The following is a 13,195-nucleotide window of genomic DNA, read 5'->3' on the forward strand; positions in this document are numbered from 1 at the left end:
GACAAAGTAATCCTGTGGTTGAACCAAAAGACGAAGTTTGCTTAGCTCTTAAAAAAAGAACCTTTGCAAAATTTTACAACTAAAGTCATTTAGGAAACCAGGGAGAGAGGGAAGGGGAGGAAGAGGGAAGGAGCATGGAACTTGGGAAATGGTGTACCAGGCCTTTAGAAGTGAGAAACACAGTGAGAAATCAAACATACTTTTCTAGATGGGGACATGCAGACAGTTAATTCTTTTAAGCATCAATGCTAGGCCCAATCTTACTTAACAGCCTCAAAAAGATCTCTAAGAAGAATGCCTAATGACATCTTCAATCTGCACATAGCCCAAAGCTTCTCCAGACAGTGAAATACCAAACTGTGGCCACCAACAGCAGGAAGTATCTGGAGATTGTGTGATTGTGAGAGAAATGTCAGCTGAACTTCCATATCATTATCATTGGAAAGAAAACAAGCACAATCTCCAAATACAATTTAGAAGAATAGGGGCTCTTTCTACTCAGGACATGGACCTTAAGGTTGACAAAAAATTTATCTATCCCACCCCGTAGCTACCATGTGCCAGGAACTGTGCTAAATGCTGAACACATGGGATACAAAGGTGAGTAGGCAGTGTAGACATAAAGACTGTCTTTAAAGAGTAGTAGCTTGTCCTTTTAGAGAACAGTCAAAAAGTTCAACAGAAGGTAGGGTACAGCTCAGAGGGACACTGAAACAAAAGATTATCTTTGTACCTTTGTACAAAAACTTAGTGTGTCTACAGGTGTGTATGTGTGTTCTCCTTTGTCCCGAAAGAGGCAGGCTGAAAGGCGATATGAACACCATCTGTGAAACCACCAAGGAAACAGATGGGGTAAGCAGAGGTTTATTCAACCTAAATCCCAGTGTGCTAGAATTACAGGCTACTCTTTGAAATCTCAAAGAGGTAAATTTAGGACACATAAGATCAAATATGAATTTATACTGTTGTAAACTCATGAAACCTGAGGTCAAGCGATAATCTGGGTTGAAATAGAAGTGGCTTTGTGAAATGGGAAAAAGGGACATAAACCTGGTTTAACAGGATTTTTAGGTCGCTACCAAAGTTCTAATCCCTACAAAGCAATGAAACAAAACCCACGATAAAGCATGTGAGAAAGGATGTTTACTCTTTCTAACAGAGGGAAAACTGACAATGTGAAAACTGGTGAGAAGGTTTCTTTCTCATTTTAAACAAAGAGATGCAATAATTCTGGGGAAATCTAATTAGGGTTTGAGCTTGTTCTTTGATACCCTTTAATGACAACCTCTGCCCTGATAGCTCTATAAACCAGTGGGCTCAGGGCCCTTCTCATCCCAGGATTACATAGATGGATCTGGATGGACAAGAGAGTTTTATACTTTGAGATATAAACTTTTCAGAAAAAGAGACAAGTTCATTGTTCTCCAGGTCTAGGATCAGAGGGATAAAATGCTGAAAGGGATTGAGATCCTTAAAAGAAGAATTTTGATAGCTCTATCCAACAACCTAATAAACACCTAATTAATGTTAAATAATTTTAACTAACAGTAGTTAAAAAATAATGTCACTATGGTGTTGACCCTTGTTTAGCTTTCTGTATACTTCTTTACTGTGACCCCTCGATCATTTTAAACCAGACTTAAAACCAGGTATCCTCATAATCTATTTTTTCTTCCAGCAGGGAGGATTTTGAAAAAGAAAAGGAAATCCCAGGAAGATGGAATAAAAACAGAAAAACTCAACCCAACACATCCCTAATTTCAAATTAGCATGACTGGACTTTTTGGAATACATTATTTGCTAATTTTTTCCTTATATAGATACATTAAAAAAAACACATTGCAGCATAGTTGACATCATTTTGATTTCCACTTTTAAAATTAAATTGGTGGTTCTCAACTAGTGGTGATTTTGCCTCTCAGGGGATAAGTGGCAAGGTCTGGAGACATTTTTTGATTGTCACAACTGGGGGTGGGTAGGGTGTGCTACAGGCATTTAGTGGGTAGAGGCCAGGGATGCTGCTCAATAACCTAAAATGCACCAGAAAACCCGCACAACAAAGAATATCTGACCCCAAATGTCAGTGGTGTTGAGGTTGAGAAACTCTGCTTATACCATTAGTATTAAATCACAATTTCTAGTTGAACAAGCATCATTTAAAAAAAAAGGTTTTTATTGATTTTTTTTTTTTTTTTTTAAGAGAGAGAAACATTTACTAGCTGCCTTCTACAAGCCCCCTACTGGGGATGAAGCCCACAACTCAGGCATGTGCCCTGACTGGGAATCGAACCAGTAGCTCTCAGTCCATGGGACAACACTCAAGGTACTGAGCCACACCAGCCAGGCTGAACAAGCATCAGTTTTTAATGCCTGAATTAAACCCCTCACTAAGAGGGATATTTCACAATTAACTTTATCTCTCCGATGTTGGACTATTAGGCTGTTTCCAATATTTCTCTATTATAAATAATGCCACAGTAGACATCTTCACTTACTTTTTTTCTTGCTGAATTATTACCTTCGGATAAATTCCCAGAGGTCAGAAACACTGAATCAATGGGTATGAATATTTTTTCATATTTCACAAGTCATATTATCACTTTGTTTTACAAATGGATTGAAACAAATTACACCCCGCCAGAAGTGTGCAAATTTTACCAAAACCTTGGCAGTACTGGGTGTTACCTTTTTAAAAAGTCAGAGAGACACACATCTCAAATATAGAATCAGATCTCCAGTTTGCCTCAATTTGCATTTAAATTGCTACTCAGGAGGACTTTTTTCCATACTTGCTTTCGATCACTATTATTTTTTATCTGAATTATTTGTTTTTTGCTTATTTCTCAAACTAGTTCTCAATATTTTTCTTTTATTTATTTAAAAAATGTTTTTCTTTATTGATTTTAGAGAGAGAGGAAGGAAGAGGGAGAGAGATAGAAACACTGATGAGAAAGAATATCAATTGGCTGCCTCCTGCATGCCTCCCACTGGGGATTGGGCCCACAACCTGGGCCTGTACCCTGACTGGGAATCGAACCAGCAACCTTGGTGCATGGGTTGACGCTCAACCATGGAGCCACAGGATCTCGGCTCAATGTTTTTCTTTTAAAATTGAATGTGATCTTATCAGAGTCTAGATAATAATGCTGTTTTAGTTAATGCAATTATTTTTATACTAAAAGAAATGTTTTACTTTCATTCCCCCATCATGGATATGTTAATGTTTCTTCCTAGAATTTTCATTTAGAATTTTAATACTCTTTTTAGGTGCTGGTCACCTCACCCAAGCTGTAGCCTCTATACAGAGAGGCCCTGGGGAAGAGGAAAGGCTTCTCTAGCGATTGATGTCAGCCACCAGGTAAGAACAGTACTTGGTCTCTGACGGTATCCCAGGAACGAATTTCTCTTAATCAAATGAAAGGCCTTAGGAGGTGCCCCAAGGCAGAAAGGAAAATAAACGTGAAGGAGAATGTCACATTCTGTGAGGAGTTGAAGGACCCGCATTAAAAAAAGGGCACCATACCTTTAGGACTTCAGAACTGGCAACGCTCCATGTGCAGCTATTATTAATATGCAAAAAATGCCTTATAAATACTTGATTCTGTTCACAGTGGGGAGGCAGTTCATTTGAAAGAGGAAATGGGAGCTTGGAGTTGAAACATGTCTGCTTGTCTCCTTTCCTTTTTTCGTTGCTCTTTTCATCTCCCCATTTCCCCTTGTAGTTTTCTTCCCCCTCCATCTGCGACTTAACCCCCTCCTCCAACTCCTAGGAAGTGGTTGATGTCAGTTACTACTTTCATTCCTATTTATGGATTTACCTCTGAGGCCCTGATCCTCGGCCAGGTGTGGAGGGGGTGTCTCAGGAGCTAGCCCCACGATTTGCCATCTTGTGTATTGGAGACAGGAGCCCCAAATCTCCCTGCTTCCTTCCCCAGTGCAGACACCGCTGACGGAACGCACAATAGCGGTATTGAACTCCAACCAGTAGGGGGCATCCAGAGGCAGCCTCCAGAGCCCGGTGCATCCAGGAACCCAGTCACGCCTGCAAAGCACCGCCTGACTTTCCCTCTTACGCACCCCTCAGAAATTAGTTTCCAAATCTGGGTCTGTGACTTCTCCTTAAAGCATGGTGATACCAAAATATTCCACCTTTTTCTTCCCTCGAAGCTAGCACAGTGATAAAAAATTAAAAGCACTTTATGTGCCTGAACTCCTAATATGGTCAGACCCCAGTGAAAGGAGGGAGAGGGTGAGTCAGTGGGGAATTAACGGAAAGGAAGAGCAGAAACTGCTGATGCTGATAAAGATCAATTTTGTGTGATATCCTAGCCTGCTTCAGAGTGGGAAGGCGACGGTGAAAGGAATCCATCAAGGCACGGAACTGAAATCTGCTGGGCAGAAATTTGTTTCTAAATCCTTTCCAGATGCGTTATAGTAAACTTGAAATTAGTCATTTACATGGAGTAGGTTGAGGAAGTAGTTAAAATTGAAGTCAGTGATTAATCTAATAAAGGGCCATTAGCCTCAAGAAGTAAGGGGTGCGGGAGGCAAGAAAGGCACCTCTCCCTCCCCCATCCACCTCCATTTTCTCTGTGTTTAGGGGCTGGTGGGGCTCCCTAGACTTTTTCTTAAGTGGCTTTCCTTTTGGGGGCGGCTGCTAAAGGAAATAAGACTACTGTGACTTGAACAAACCAACTGGATCTGGTGGGAACGACCACCCCTCCTTTCACAGAGGAGGCACATGAAGTTCTCAGAGCAAGCTGGTTTGCCACAGCCTCGCAGGGGAACCCGGGGTTAGAGTTTAAGACCCTTGGTCTGGTGTTCCTCTTTCTGACTGCAAGGTTAATAATTCAGTCTAGGACTTGATTTGACCTGACCGAGCCATTCTTTCATTGCAGGTGAGGTGAGTTTTGAAACACAGCCATGGGGTTGTGTGAATTTAGAGTGTGTTTAGGATATGTGAGGTATTTGCAAGTCTTTGGAATTGTGGAATTATAAAAACATAGCACATTATCTTTTCCATAGTTACAGACTCCCTTAAAAAAAAGAAAACCTACTAGAGCCCTTACAAAGAGTGTTTTCAAAGTGGGAATGTAAAAAAAAAAGCAAACGTTGGTTCTGTGGTTCCTCAGTAGCGGGAAGGGATGGCTCAGCTGTGTTTTACCTCAGCAGAGGTCTGACCCAGGCCTGGGTTTCTAACAGTGAAAGTTCAGGTCCTTCCACAGAACCCAGCTAGTCACACAGATGAAAACAAAACTACTTTTATCATTATTGTCTTTTAATGAGTGTGAGGAGAGAGGCGAAAGCCAGGCTGTGGCAGGAAGTCGGAGATAAGAGAGAAATAGAGATCAAGCCCCCTACTCCCCCAGGCTGTCACAGGCAGGAGAGACCAGAGAGCACGGGAGCTGAGCTGTTTTCGCTTCAGGTTCTCTGAGAACCCGGGTGCAGCTGCAGGAATTCCCCTGAGCTGCTTCTCCAGAGAGAATTGGAAGACAGTCCCAGCCTCAAAGCTTCAAATGAAGGAACACACTTGTAAATATTTGTGAACATATGCCTTTGAATCACTAATAGATATTACTAACCCATCCAGATGAAGCATTTTTCTCCTTTCTTTAAGGTATCCTTGTACTTTTTTTTTTTTTGATAGCTATTTTTTTCCCCTCCCCAATAGGAATGAGAATTGGAGTGGGAAAAAATGGGCCCATTGCCACAAAGTCTTAGTGCCTACAGCCTCAATGGATGATACCTTTCTTTGTTTCTTGTTCCCTTTCTGACGTTGCAGAGATGAGGGAAAAGCCTATTCAGCTTATTCGTGAACATGAAGAGCCAGACAAAACATTCCAAGTCTATGAGTTAAGGAACCTCTGTAATTTTATAGTTCATTTGTCTCATTTTATTGATGAGGCAAATGAGGCCCAGAGAGGTGAAAAATCTCATTTAGGGTCACACAGCAAGCCAGGACAAGAACTCAAAAGTTCTGACTCTCCGTCTCCTGCTCATTTAAAGTCAATACTGTACCTGCTCCTCTGGCTTGCGGGTCAAAGGTGAGTTTTCATTGAGATTCATTTGAACACGGGTTCCAGATTCAGTGTTTGCTATGGTAGAAATTAGAAAAGAATCAAGGTTGTCAGATCTAGGTCTCATGAATTTTTATACATACCATATACATACACACCTAGTTCATACATGTAAGATTATAAACACACCCACATACACTGATGGCATTCATATTTACTCACCAAATAATACCTGTAACCTCTATAGGCAGTCTAAACACCATGTTACATATAGTGTTAAGACCTTATATTCAAATTGCTATTTTCTTGTTTTGATTGATTTTTAAAAGAACAATATTAAATTCCTTGCGCTACTAAGACTCACATAAAGCTGAAATTTAAAAGGAAATATTGATGGAAAAAAATCTGCTGATGCTGTCGAATATAAATTTTATATGATTGTACTTCACAGAAGCAGGAAAATGCTTTTGCAATCTTCCAGAGAGAGAGATCAGAGAATTCTCTTTCCCCTCACAATGTGTGTGTGTGTCGGGGGGGCTACAGGAGAGGTGGAGACATGATGCCAAAGTGTGGCTGCTGGAGGGGGACTAAGAAATCATGGGGCTCACCACAAGTAGGTGCCGCACAGACACTGACATGGTGTTGGCGTGGAATCCACACGCCTCTCCTCCACGGTTATGCTATCTCTACTCCGTACAGATGTGGACACTGAGGCTTGGAAGGTAAAGTATCCTACTGAAGGATACTTTAGTTGTATAACTAGTGAGTTTTTTTTTTTTTTTTTATCCTCACCTGAGGATATTTTTCCATTTTTTTGTACAGATAGAATGGGAGGGAGAGAGAGGAAGGGAGAGAGAGTGAGAAACATCGACGTGAAGGGACACATCGAGTGGCTGCCACCCACATGACCAACCAGGGCCGGGGACAAACTGCAACAGAAGTATGTGCCCTTAGCGGGAACCGAACCCGGGTCTCTCCGGACCGCAGGCCGACGCTCTAACCGCTGAGCCAAACTGGCCAGGGCACTAGTGAGGTTTTGAGTAAAAATTTGAACCCAGGATTGCCTGACTTAACCCCCAAGCTGCAAAAGGATAGGACTCATTTTGTTTTTTTTCTTCCTCTTAGAAAGTAAATTCAATGTTTATAAAGGAATGTTTATTTGAAGAACAGATTTAGTCAGGCATATGGCTTCTCTGTCAAAGGATTTTAGCCTCTTGTGTGGGATGAGTGTCCAACAAAAAGTTTTTTCCATGCTTCCTACTCATAAGTTGCTCTTTTAAGAATCTATGACAATATGTGACTCTGCATCTTTGTCTCTCTGACCTGAAGCCTGTAGTCATTGCTTGTGGGCTGACCTTTCCTTTTCTGTTGTTTCTCAGCTGTCCTCTTCTGTCTTGTTTGAAAATGGCTTCTGCACAGATTTAAACATTTTAAAATTGAAAACAGCTGGGGAAACTGAGGCCCAGGGTGGTTTTTGTGTGACTGGCTCAGAGCCATACCTTGAAATAGCACAAGACCGGATCTCCTGATTTAGCATCTTGTACTTTCCCTTCCACATCACACTGCCTCCTGTTAGCCTCACTTAAGCTTGCCACATCCCAGCTGCTTGGCCATTGGACAAATCTAGCCCAGCAGAATTGTGTTGTGATGAGGTTCATTTCACTGTGGCTTGAAAAAAACCATTGGTCTCTTAGAAATGAAACTTATAAATTCTAACGCATAAGGAAAGTTCTTGCAACACCAGGAGAATGAATCAGTCAGCCAGAGTTCAAGAAATGTAAACACATTTTTAGATAGGAGGCTGAAAAATCGCTTAAGACTTCTCCATCTCGTGGGTCAAGACCCTGATAATTTACTGAGGTCCAAGCTGTCAAGGAGGAGACACAACTCAAACTGCATTCCTGGGAGATAAAGCAATGGGGGTGGTAAAACTTCCTCTCTGAACAATGTGGGAAGATCTACCCCTGTTATCAAGCTGAAGAAACTGACTAACCCATTGACCAACACAGACAACTGGCTGTGAACACAGGCCGGATTCTTTTTCATCATTCTGGAGGTGATGTGTATAATCACAGATAGAGGCTGCACAACTTCCAGGCCTGCCTGAAACTGGGAACTCAGGGTCTTTTTGTGATGAACATTTCTGCCACTACAGAGATAAACAGAAAACACATTCCTTCCCTGGCTGCCCACCATCAGGCCTGAACAGATTTTCAAATGTTAGCATTAATCTAACCACAGGCTTTTAGCAAGGAGATAGCCTTCCCACCAGATAACCGGGCAGTTCAGAGGTGACCCTTACTAGATGGGGTCTCATCCCAACCCTCCTCTGCCTTCTTCAAATCATGGGATCCTTCACCAAACACTCAAGACTTAAATAGCAGAAAAGAGCATCTGATTCTAGCTTGGAACAAGATGCCTTAAAATTTGCTTCTATTTAAACCTATGTTGACTATGTTCAATTGCCAAGCTGTTGTTCATTGTTTTAGATAAAAATGAAAGAATCATGTTTACTCCCACTGTTTCAGAACACTTATTTCCCTTGGCGTGGGATGCTCTGCAGAGTCCCATCTGGTATCAGAATCAAGACTAAACTCCAAAGAGTCACCTTATCAGGCAAAGTGGGCTACCTGACTCCTTCGTAGATGCGTGTCAGGACTTGGGAAAGAACTTCAGATCCACAGGCTCCAAAGTGGCTGAATATTCTGTGGTCACAAGGGCGGTAGCTTTGGGAGGTGCTGGCAGGAGGCTCTCTAAACATGTTTAGGGCCTTTTGCCACACATAACCTTCTGAGGCATGAGTAGCCTTGGTCGTTGGTTCGTATGCTGTCATGGAACTTCCCCCACACTTGCAGTGGTTCACCATTGAGGAGGGGACTTATTCATTGCCAACCAGATCTCAGAAAGCACCTTTGCCCTCTCACAGCTCTTCATATGGATTTGCAGCAGAAACCAATAGAAAGAGGCCTAAAAGTCAGCCTTTGTACCTTCATTTTGTATTTTTGATGGAAGATACAAAGGCAAATTCCAGATTATTTGAAAAAATTCTTCCCAGTATAAACTAAACCATAAAAGGAAGGACAATTCTTGTCCCTTTATATAGCCCTGCTGACCTTTTCTTAAGAATGATATCTAAAAATACTTATTTTATATGATATGACTCAAGATGCCTATGACCTATAGAGTATTTATTGGGTTTTAATAAATCTCAAGTCTGCTTGGTTAATGTAGGACACCGAAACCCAAGATAGCCTTTTGGTATTGTCATTATCAAATTCTTGGAATAAGATTTAAGACCTTGTTAATGCCACATATTTTCTCTTTAAATCTTCCTGTATGATGAGGAGGGCGAGATGGGCATATCAAAGAGTTGCTCAAGACCTGAGAAAGTCTCCAGGCTAAAGACATACCCCAGGGAGCTCTATTAAAGGAGCCAAGTAGACAGATCTAGAAGATATGAGTCAGTCTGAATTTAAATATGAAAATGCCTAGTAAATACAAGGGCAATATTTTTCTTCCTATTTGGAATAACAGTTATTTTACTTACTTATGTCTTCTTAGACCAAGGCTAGCTCAGTCTCAAGGGTCTGGCTTTAGCTTTGGGAACACCAACTTCTCTCAAAAGTTCATAAATTATTTTTTATGGAAAGGTCCAGTGGTACATGGCAATTCACCAAGCCCAAAATGGAAGGCAAGCTTGATAATGGAATTTAAATTGTGTAGCAACAACGACAAATCCACTACATGAGAAACCCTCCAATCAAGATATATAAGACTAATAAGGTTACCTGTGGTGGAGGACTATATGGAAGAAGGGAATTCAGAAAGATGTTGAAGGTAGAGCTACATATAAGGTGGCCAACCCCTTCAATTCATAGGGTGGTCTTAATTCTGCAGAAAATATTGTTCTTGGTTACTTGCTCTCAAACAAATCTCCCAGCCCTCCCAGCATCTAGTCTTACTCACTTCAATCCATTCTTTACATAGCTGGGGGAATCATTTCTCTAAAGTAAAAATCTGGGTATGTCAATTCCAGTGTAAATAGGATCTCAAAGACTTCGGGATAAATTCCTTGGTTGCTCTCTATGGCCCTTTATAATTTAGCTTGTCCACCCCTCTAGCTGCATTTCTGGTCACTTCCACCCCTACATGTGCCCTGGGGTCCAGGCATTACAATCTGCTCACATCTCTCCATGCTGTCATTTTTTCTAACCTTCATATGGTCTCCTTCCCTGGATCCTCCTTTCCTCTTCTCCATTTGGCTAGTTCCTACCTATATCCTTAGAAACTCAGCACAAGTGTCCTCTCCTTCCAAAAGCCTTCTTAACCTCCAGGCGAAGGCAGCCTGTTCTCATTCATAGCTCTAAACACACTCCACTACTTTAAAGGACAAATTTTGTTTCTCAACTTTATTCTTGTGCCTAGCATTATATTTGGCATTAGTAGATGGTCAATTAGTGTTTATTGAATGAATGAATGAACAAATGAATAACAATCTTTATGTGCTCTCTGAAACAAATCTACTAATTCTTTCTATTGGACATGTTCCAGTGCTAGTGTCTTCTTTAATTTTCAAATGAGGAACTAAAAAAAAATATTTTTTCTTTATTGATTTTAGAGAAAGAAGGAGAGGGAGAGGGAGAGAGAGATAGAAACATCGATGAAGAGAACATTGATTGGCCACCTCCTGCACGCCCCGCCACTGAGGATTTGGTCCACAACCTGGGCATGTGCCCTGACTGAAATCGAACCTGCGATCTCTTGGTGCATGGGTTGACGCTCAACCACTGAGCCACACCGGCTGGGCTCAAATGAGGAATTGTACAGAACTAAGACAATGGCAAATGAAAATCCTTAGGCCACAGGGAAATGTGTGAAAGAAACAAGAGAGAAACTAGGAGGGAAAAAAATCCTGAGGAAAAGCCTCATGCTTCTTTATGGTCTTTTTTTTTTTTTAATCCTCACCTGAGGACATTTTCCCATTTTTTGTTCAGATAGAGTGGGAGGGAGGGAGGGAGGGAGGGGGAGAGAGAGAGAGAGAGAGAGAGAGAGAGAGAGAGAGAGAGAGAGAGAAACATCAATGTGAAAGGGACACATCGAGTGGCTGCCACCCGCACGACCCAACCAGGGCCGTGGACAAACTGCCACCGAGGTACGCGCCCTTAGTGGGAACTGAACTCGGGTCTCTCTGGACCGCAGGCCGACGCTCCAACCACTAAGCAAAACCAGCCAGGGCCTTTATGGTCTTTTTGATGAGAAGACAACAAATATCTGAAGAGTGATAAAATAGAAAACCGTATTTATGGATTATTAGTTAATGAAAATTATATTTTTTTGATCACTTGATAGAACAAAAATTAATGTACCAAACCCTTTTACAGGTTGAGAAATATAAACGATACACATGCACAAATACCATCCTTAAAATGCATCATGCTAAGTACTACTTCACTGTTTGAGCAAGGCCCTGATCCCTTGGGTATATCAGACATTATGTGAATAGTAGATCTTGACTACTTAGGAGGGACACATCCTGAGAATTTCAAGAATCCTTAGATTTGTGAATACCCCGAAGTATATCATTTCCAATAAAACTAAAGTAGAAATGAAAAAGAAGGGGAGTTCTTTAGACTCTTGATAAGTCTATAAATGAGTCTATAAACAGAGGATTAGAGTAATTTATAAAACCATTTTTGGGGCAGAGAATCATCACATTTTTAGACCACTTCACTTTCTCTTACTTCCATCACCAGCCCTAGCAGTTGACCTTCTTTTAAGGCTATTAAAGGAAAAAAAATGAGATCATGTGATATTTGTCTTTCTCTGCTTGGCAAATATACACACACACACCCCTATATATATTTATAAATTAATATTCTTCTTTTTGAAAAATAACTTTACAAGAGCTATTGCAGATGTTACAATAAATATAGACCACAATACTGAGATGTGGGTATTGGGCAGTTAGGTGGATGCAGAATCGTATCGTTGTTTCTGAAAATGTTTATTAAAGCAAAAGGAATACAGAAAGTTGTGAAAACTCTATAGGTGATCTCTATGAATAGATGTTTTAAAATGCTCTTTGATAACAGCTATGTCAAAAAGTTAAAAATTGAACTGCCATTTGACCCAGTGATCCCACTTCTAGGAATATACCCTAAGAAACCTGAAACACTTGCCCTGGCCGGTTTGGCTCAGCCTGCGGTCCGGAGAGACCCGGGTTCAGTTCCCGCTAAGGGCACGTACCTCGGTTGCTATTTGTCCCCGGCCCTGGTCGGTCGTGCGGGTGGCAACCACTCGATGTGTTCCTTTCACGTCGATGTTTCTCTCTCTCTCTCTCTGTTCCTCTCTCTCCCTCCCACTCTACCTGAGCAAAAAATGGAAAAATGTCCTCGGGTGAGGATAAAAAAAAAAAAAAGAAAAAAAAGAAACCTGAAACACCAATCAGAAAGAATATATGTACCCCCATGTTCATAGCAGCACTATTTACAATAGCTAAGATCTGGAAACAGCCCAAATGTTCATCAATAAATGAGTGGATTAAAAAGCTGTGGTACATGTACACAATGGAATACTATGCAGCTGTAAGAAAGAAAGATCTCTTATCCTTTGAGACGAGACGACATGGAAGGACCTGGAGAGTATGATGCTAAGCAAAACAAGCCAAGCACAGAAAGACAAATATCACATGATCTCACTTATTTGTGGAATATAATGAACTAAACAAACTGCTGAACAAAATTAACTAGAGACATGGAGGAGGGGTACAGGCTGACATGCCTCAGAGGAGGGAGGGGTCTGTGGGGGAAGAGATAAACCACAGAACTTACAAGCATGTATGCATGACCAGTGAACATAGACAACAAAGCTGGGGATAGGGTGGGGGGGAGGGGAGGAGGGTGTCAATGGGGAAAAAATGAGAAACATCTGTAACAAAAACAAATTAATAAATAAAAAATAAATAAAATAAAATAAAATAAAATGCTCTTTGAGCCCGACTGGTGTGGCTCAGTGGATTGAGCATCACCCCATGGACTGAGAGGTCTCGGTTTGATTCCTGGTCAGGGTACATGCCGGGGTTGTGGGCATGCCAATGGCGATATGCAGGAGGTAGCTGATCAATGTATCTCTCTCACATCAATGTTTCTACCTCCCTCTCTTCCTCTCTCTCCAAAAAA

At 41.3% G+C, this 13,195-nt stretch overlaps 1 pseudogene; it reads left to right on the plus strand.

Annotated features, from left to right (window-relative positions):
- The first annotated feature begins 813 nt into the window (after nt 1-813).
- The window catches only part of LOC118624993, an 89,718-nt pseudogene continuing 77,336 nt past the window's right edge, over nt 814-13,195 (plus strand).

The sequence above is a fragment of the Molossus molossus genome, unplaced genomic scaffold (assembly GCF_014108415.1).
Source record: "Molossus molossus isolate mMolMol1 unplaced genomic scaffold, mMolMol1.p scaffold_m16_p_11, whole genome shotgun sequence".
Classification (NCBI taxonomy): domain Eukaryota; kingdom Metazoa; phylum Chordata; class Mammalia; order Chiroptera; family Molossidae; genus Molossus; species Molossus molossus.